The sequence below is a fragment of the Myotis yumanensis genome, unplaced genomic scaffold, assembly GCF_028538775.1.
Source record: "Myotis yumanensis isolate MYYU_CA2020_CCGP unplaced genomic scaffold, mMyoYum1.0.hap1 SCAF_19, whole genome shotgun sequence".
NCBI classification, from domain to species: Eukaryota; Metazoa; Chordata; class Mammalia; order Chiroptera; family Vespertilionidae; genus Myotis; species Myotis yumanensis.
In genome coordinates this window covers 12,199,575-12,207,316 of record NW_027223770.1, presented here as the reverse complement: position 1 = coordinate 12,207,316, position 7,742 = coordinate 12,199,575, and positions in this window count along the sequence as shown.

Genomic DNA, 7,742 nt, shown 5'->3' with positions numbered 1-7,742 from the left:
TGCTGCTGCCGCCGCCACCAGCGCCGCCGCGGCGCCCCGGGGAAGGGCCGGCGGCGCCCCACGGCGCCCCCTTCCCCCATGGCCTGCGAGGCAGGGCCCGGCACCCGCGCGCCCTCGGCCCGGGACCGAGGACGCAGGGAGGGAGGCGCTGGCGGCGCTTCCTCCGCGGCCCGCCCGCTCGCCGCCGCCCACCGTCCGGCTCCCGGCGCGGGGAGGGGCTGGCAGGGGCGGCGCTGCGAGGCTCCTCCGCAGGGAGGGAGGCAGGGCCGGCCGCGCGGCCGCGGCGAATCCCGGCTCGGGCGCGCCCCCTCGCGCGCGTCCTCAGCCACTCGCCGAGGACCGGGTGGGGGCCCGGCGATGACAGCCCGGCTCTCCGCCCGCCCGCCCGCCCGGCTCCCGCGCTCGCCGGCTCCCGGATATTTTGGGAGACCGGTCCGTGCCAGGCGCGATCAGCAGCGGTGCCCGCGCCCGGGCTCACGACGCGTTTAAAGGGGCACGTAATCCTTCTCGCGCGCCCGGGGCGCGGGTCCTGGGGCAAACCCGTCTAAGGTGAGGACACTGAGGCTCAAGGGAGGCGAGGGGCTTGCCCAGGGCCACAGGACTGGACGGTGAGAAACCCGGACAAGAGGGGGGGGGGGGGAGAGAGAGAGAGAGAGCGAGCGCCAGGATTATAACGGGAAGTTTGCTGGGTGCTTTTCTTGCATAGACACTATCTCATTCAAACCTCATCAACCCCAGGAAGGTAGATACTATTATCTCTTCTTCACAGATGGGAAAACTGGGGAGGTTGCCCAAGTTCTCAGAACTAGACATGATTCCCAGGCAGCTGATCCCCAAGTCTACACTCCCAGCCACGACCCCTCCGGGTTGCAGAGGAGGAAATTACAGCTGGGAGGAGCAAATGGCGTTGCAGAAGGGGTCCCTGAGCAAGTCACCAGGGGCTCCTGTCCCCACCCCCCTCCCCATGAGGAAAGGGGTTCCAGGAACTGTGGTGTCTGGTTCCGCAGAGCTCAGCGCCCTGTCTCCCTCTACTGTAGTCATCAGCGTTTGAGGGCCCGAGGCCAGAGTCCCTGTATTTGTGCAAAGTCAGATGTAAACAAGACACCTGGGGGCAGCTCACTCGGCTACTTGGGTCATGACCTGGGAGCCAGGATTGGGTTCCTCTCAGGGCATCAGGCCCGGGGTTTTGTGACCATGGTCGTCACCTCACTTTCCCAGTCCAGGCCTCAGTGTCCTCCTGGATGAAAAGCAAGACCCTTGAATCCCACAACCCACCCAGGGCACCTTCCTTCCAACATCCACAGATTCAACAACCAACTGTCACTTTAAGTAGCTGCCTCTCCTTAAGAGAAATAAGACTGAATAGGATTAAATGGCAGGACCCAGCTCAGGAAAAGCCTCTCAAACCAGCTCAGGCTTTAGCATCCTTCAGAGCAGGGCTGGGGAGCTCCACCTACTCCCCCATCCCATCCGGCCCCCACTCTCCCACCCTCCCAATCACTAACTCTGCCCACTTGAACACCAAGCGGCCATGCAGGGAGTGAAAGAGGATTGCAGAGGGACCCTCTGACACCCAGGTGGCGGAGTCATTCGAGGCAGTGCCCGTCACATCGGCAGGGCAGAGGTCTGCAGTTGCCAAGCTCTCTCGGGAAGCATGGTGTGAGAGCAGCTGCTCAGACCCCCTTACCCACTTCACACAGTATTGTAACCCCCACCCTACACACACATCCTCATGGCCACAGTGTTGTCTATTTTAGGCAAGTGCAGGGGATACATTACAGTACAATCTAGCATCCTGCTCCTCTCAGCTCTGCAGCTCTAGTACCTAGAAACTGTAACATAATACTTCTAACAAATACACCCATCAGCAGAAACTCCTAGCTCTCCTAGAAACAGTATTCAACAGCGGTGATGCGAAGAGCTAACCCTTCTTGACTGTTTACTATGAGTTGGGCCCTATAATGAGGCATTGTTACATTGAACCTTCCCAACCGTTTATGAGAAGGCACTATTCCCATTTTACAGATGGAGAAATTGAGGCTCGGGGAAGAGGACCCTCACTTGCCTAAGGTTTCTGAACCCGGTTCTGCTATAGGAGGGTACTTTGCAATGAAGAATATACACTGAGTGGCCAGATTATTATGACCACCCCCATCAGTACTTCATTGACACTTCTAAAAATACTGAATATTGAAAACTTCCTAAGCAAATGCTCTCAAGGTTGTATTATTATTACTATTTGCATAACTCATTCACTTCATTGTACTGATGGGGTGGTCATAATAATCTGGCCACTCAGATGGAACTCAGACACTAACATAGCAATGCATTCACTCCGCAAACATTTATTGAACACCTACTTGGTGTCAGGCCCTGTGGTAAGGACACAACAGTGAACATAGAGGCCGATGGAGCACAGTGAGGACAGGGGGGTTAGTAGGGCCCTAGAGGCCATGGTGAGGACTGAGGGTTTGATCCTAAGAGCAAAGGGGAAGTTGGGGGCAGCGGGGATAGTGAAGGTCATATGATCAAAACCTGTGTTCTTGGGGACCATTCTAGCAGTTGAGGGCTAATACACTGGACAGGGCAAAAGTTGAAAAGAGGGAGACCAATCAGGAGGCCATCTGACAGCGGCAGTAGAAATGGACTGATCCTCAGACGAACACACTCAAGGTGGGAAATATTCACATGATTGCAAAACTTCAAAACCAGGGAGGAGCTGCCTGGTGTCCGAACCCAGCAAGCCTGTCCACGTGAACTGCAAGTCTGAAACAGAGACCACTGTTCTAGAAGAAAAACAACAACGGACTCCTCATTGGAAGGGCTGTAAATAACTTGATATTTACAATACCAAATGCCCAATTTAATAGTTTGCAAGGAAATGTAGCCTACGAAATAAGTCACTACTAATGCGGGGGTCAGGTGGGACAGCGAGAATCACTAACCAATAAACTACAAGGTGACATGTGAGCCCGCCGTGGTAGGAGAGGTACAGTGGAACCAGCGGAGGCAGCATGGCCATAGACAGTGACTTTGGACTTTAGATTCCACCTCTGAGAAATGGAAACAACGGCCCAGTCGGTGTGGCTCAGTGGTTGGGCATCGACCTATGAACCAGGAGGTCAGGGTTAGATTCGTAGTCATGACTCATGCCCCAGTAAGGGGCATCATTGATGTTTCTAGCTCCCTCTCCCTCTCTGAAATCAATTAAAAAAACATTTTTTTAAAAAATGGAAATAACAATTTGTGAAGATTAACTGAGAGAATAAAGTGCTTGGCCCTTAATGATAATGATTAAGTATTTAAGTAATTCAATGGCAAAGTGCTTAGTTTTGCCCCACTTCCCCCCATAGATTAGTTAAAGCAAACTATTTTTTTTTTTTTTTTGATGCACTACTGTTGAAATAGGTAGTTTACATTATTTTGCTGTGATGGTAAAATGACTCAGGAAAGCATACCTTTAAGATTTGTCAGATAAATTAGTCAGATACTATTAATATACTTTTAGATGCTTAACACCTTTCTGAAGAAAAATATTCATCTTAATTTCCTCTGTGGATTGAGTTATTAAGCTCTTTAACTTGAAGTTCACCGTGCCTCATTTTTAAATCAGAATCTGGGTAAGTCTTGTCCCTAAAGACCCCAGAGGGATGCTGGGAGAGTAAATGATGCAATTGGGCGCAGGAGCTGAAAACAAAGGGGCCCAATAAATATTTGCTGAATGAATCCTTATTTTATTCATTATTATTGCTATTGGGAGCATATTGCATTAAGGCAAATTCCTACTAAAATGCAGTGCCTTGGGATATTGAGAAAAATGTAAAACCTCAGCTTACTTTTTAAAAATGACAAAGCTAGTCAAACGTCACGCTCAAGTTTTTGCATGAAGGAGACACAGCAGCTGGAAATGACCAGCAGGTTACTTTGCCGCATAGCATGGGCCTTACTGTCCTGACAGCGAACCAAGTGTGCGAAGGACTCCGGGCAGGGACATCGCCTCCCGTGGCCTCTCTGATGGGCAGGAGCCCTGACCAGCTGCGGGACGAAGAGCCGCCCCGGAAGGTGCCAGGGGACCCGTCTCACCCCAAAGTGGGCCAGCGGGGCCGGGTCCCTGCCCCCTGCCCCCTGCCCCGGCGGCGCAGAGCTGGCTCAGGGCGTGCGGAGGGAAGGAAGGGCACCTGCCGTGCGGTCCACGCCGACGCGCTCTGCACAATGTGGGTTACCCTCCTGCGTTCGCCTAGCCTCAGGGTCACCCCCTTTCCCAACGAGAGGGAGCCCCGAAATGGGCAAAGCCTCGCCCTCACCCGTCTTTATCATGAATAACAACCCTTCCCTGGAGGTGACCTGCGCTTTAATTTCCAAAGAGCTTTGACATCTGGATCCCTCGCCTCTGGAGAGGCAGGTCAGTTGGTGCCAACACTTAGAGAGAGGGGAAACCGAGGCACGGGAGCTGGAGGGGCTTCTGGATGCTTCGGGAGGGGGTAGGTTGCGGGGCATGGAAGGTTCCGCAGCGTCCCTCCCCCCCACCCCCATCCCCCACCCCCCACCCCGTCCCCGCGCCCCGTGGGAGCAGCCCGCAGGAGGGTGCCTCCCCGCCTCCGCTCCCGCCACCCAGGCCCTCCTCCAGCGCGACCTCCCACCCCAGCCGCCCAGGCTCTGGCCATCTGGGCACATACCTCTACCCATGGTCCCGGTCTGTCACCGCCTGGGATCTCCCGGGAAACGCAGCTTTCGAAAAAAGTTACAACAACTGTAGCCAACTGCTGCACAGAGCACCGGCTGCTGCCCTGATTGGCGCCGCCGCCCGCCTCTCCCCTGGCCGCGCGCCGTGATAGGCGGACGCGGGAGGGAAAGCCCGCCCTTCTCCCCGCCTCCCTGACTGGGGGCGGGGCGAGCGGCCGCACTTTCTACAATCGCTATCGGGACAGGTCCCCGCGGAGGAGGTGGAAGGATGGGTGTTTAAATTGTACCGTCTCCCTGCGCTGATTGGCTGCGGTGCAAGGGCATCCGCGTTCCCGTTGGAGGTCCCAAACTCCGCCCCCTCACGGCGCTGAAGCTCCGCCTCGGGAAGTTTAGTCACGTGATTGGAGGACCCAGCTCAGAGCGGACCATTTTTTTTCTCCAACTTGACTGGAACCCGACCTTTGACCCGAGACTTCCCCTTATGACCTGGGAAGCCTAACTCCCAGCAGTTTGGCATCTCCAATACTTTGCCCTCCTCCAGCAGGTTAATCCATTCATTCCTGGGTTCGAAAGGTTTATTGGAACAGTCTATGATTCCAGTAGTCAAAGCCGCGGGCATAGCTCCTACCAACTGGGTCAGTGGGTAAACTAAGAACCTCAGAGACCCTAGCCCACCATACCCACCCATTCCACAGAAGCAGAGGACCAGAGGGAACAGGTAGCTTGCCTGGCCCTCGGTCACCCAGCAGTTTAATGGCAGGGCCTGGATCAACCTTTGGACTGTGAGTCCACTAGATAATTACCTTAATCCCAGGGAAACAGCTCTACAGTGTCCCCCACCCAGGGGAGCCACTGTGGGTGTGGTCGCAGAGAAGCACGGGTGTCCTGGGTATTCTTTGCTTTGAAAGAAGGGACGGCATCCAGTTACAGCTCGTTCCTGGGGATGTAGGCAAATATAGCCACTCACTCATCCATTCTCCCTTTGGTCCCCAAGAAGATTTTTAGAGACCCCATCATTGTCCGAGGAGCCTACCAGTGCACCAGGAAAGTAGGAAAGCAAAATCAAGTGAGGTATATGAAAGCACTGGAAAACGTAGTTGCTAACTTGCTGTACGGCATTGGCATGTCATTTCAGCTCTTTGGCCCTCAACTTCCTCAAGCTGTCAAATGATTTTGGAGTTGGGCCAAGAGCGATCTCCAAGGTTTCTTCCAGCTTCCACAAATATACAGAGGTTTTTACTTTCTCTACAGTTTATAAATTCAACATTTCTTTTTTAAAAAAATATATTTTATTGTTTTTTTACAGAGAGGAAGGGAGAGGGATAGAGAGTTAGAAACATCCATAAGAGAGAAACATCGATCGGCTGCCTCCTGCACACCCCCTACTGGGGATGTGCCTCCAACCAAGGAACATGCCTTTGACCGGAATCGAACCTGGGACCTTTCAGTCCGCAGGCCAACACTCTATCCACTGAGCCAAACCGGTTAGGGCAATTCAACATTTCTTGAGCTGTATACCTGGCATTGTCTGATCCCTCAAGGATAATACAGTGGCAAATAAGACACACATCCATATCTTTTAGGAAAGAAACAAACAAAAGGCCACTTTTTTTAAAAAATATATTTTATTGATTTTTTACAGAGAGGAAGGGAGAGAGATAGAGAGTTAGAAACATCGATGAGAGAGAAACATCGATCAGCTGCCTTCTGCACATCTCCCACCGGGGATGTACCCGCAACTCAGGTACATGCCCTTGACCGGAATCGAACCTGGGACCTTTCAGTCCGCAGGCCGACGCTCTATCCACTGAGCCAAACCCGTTTCGGCAAAAGGCCACTTTTTAGAAGATAATATTACATAGTGAGTAATGCTATGAGTACAATGAAAGTGGGGTAAAATGTGGGGAGAGATTGGTGAAGTGAGAGAAATTCTTTTTGACTTGGTGGCTTTAAGTCAGTGATGGCGAACCTATGACACACGTGTCAGAGGTGACACGCGAACTCATTTTTTTTGGTTGATTTTTCTTTGTTAAATGGCATTTAAATATATAAAATAAATATTAAAAATGTCTTTGTTTTGCTATGGTTGCAAATATCAAAAAATTTCTATATGTGACACGGCACCAGAGTTAAGTTAGGGTTTTTCAAAATGCTGACACGCCGAGCTCAAAAGGTTCGCCATCACTGCTTTAAGTTATACCCTAGCCTTGGCTCAGTTGGTTGAGCGTTGTCCTGTGCACGGCAAGATTGGTGGCTGGTTCAATTTCGGGTCAGGGCACTTGCTTGGATTGAGGGCTCGATCCCCAGTAGGGGGCGTGCAGGAGACAGGCAATCAATGATGTTAGATATCTTAAATACTTCTAAGGGAGAGTTTACAAAAATGAATAGCAGGGTGTCCATAAAAATATAAAGTGTTTTGTTGTTGTTAATCCTCACCATTTTTAAAGTGAATACATACACAGGGTGAAAATGTCAGGCAGAAACTCTCCACCTCCTTACCTCAACCCCTCGCCTGCAGGACTATCCCATGCATATCACCTTAGGGAAGATAGAGGTAGGGTTGGTGTAATGCTCCAAACAGATAATGACTTCAAACAATTTGTGTGAATAGTTGCCAGAACATTCTGGAAATCCATATTAAAAAACAGGTGATTGTCGGGAGCTGGAGAAAAGGAAAAATGAGGACTCCCTAACCAATGAGTATAAAATTTCAGTTATGCAAGATGAATAAATTCCCGAGATCCACTGTACAAGACTGTGCCTATAGATGACAATACTACATTTGTACACATAAAAATATTAAGATCTCATATTAAGTGTTCTTATCATAATAAAAACTTTTTAAATGTTTAATTAAAAAAAACAAAAAGGAACAGGTGAGCCCAGCCGGTGTGACTCAGTGGTTGAGTGTCAACCATGCACCAAGCGGTTGCTGGTTTGATTCCCCAATGAGGGGCATATGGATGCACATGCTGGGTTTCAGGCTCCATCCCAGTAGGAGGCCTGCAGGAGACGGCCAATCGATGTTTCTCTTTCTCTCATCGATGTTCCTATCTCTC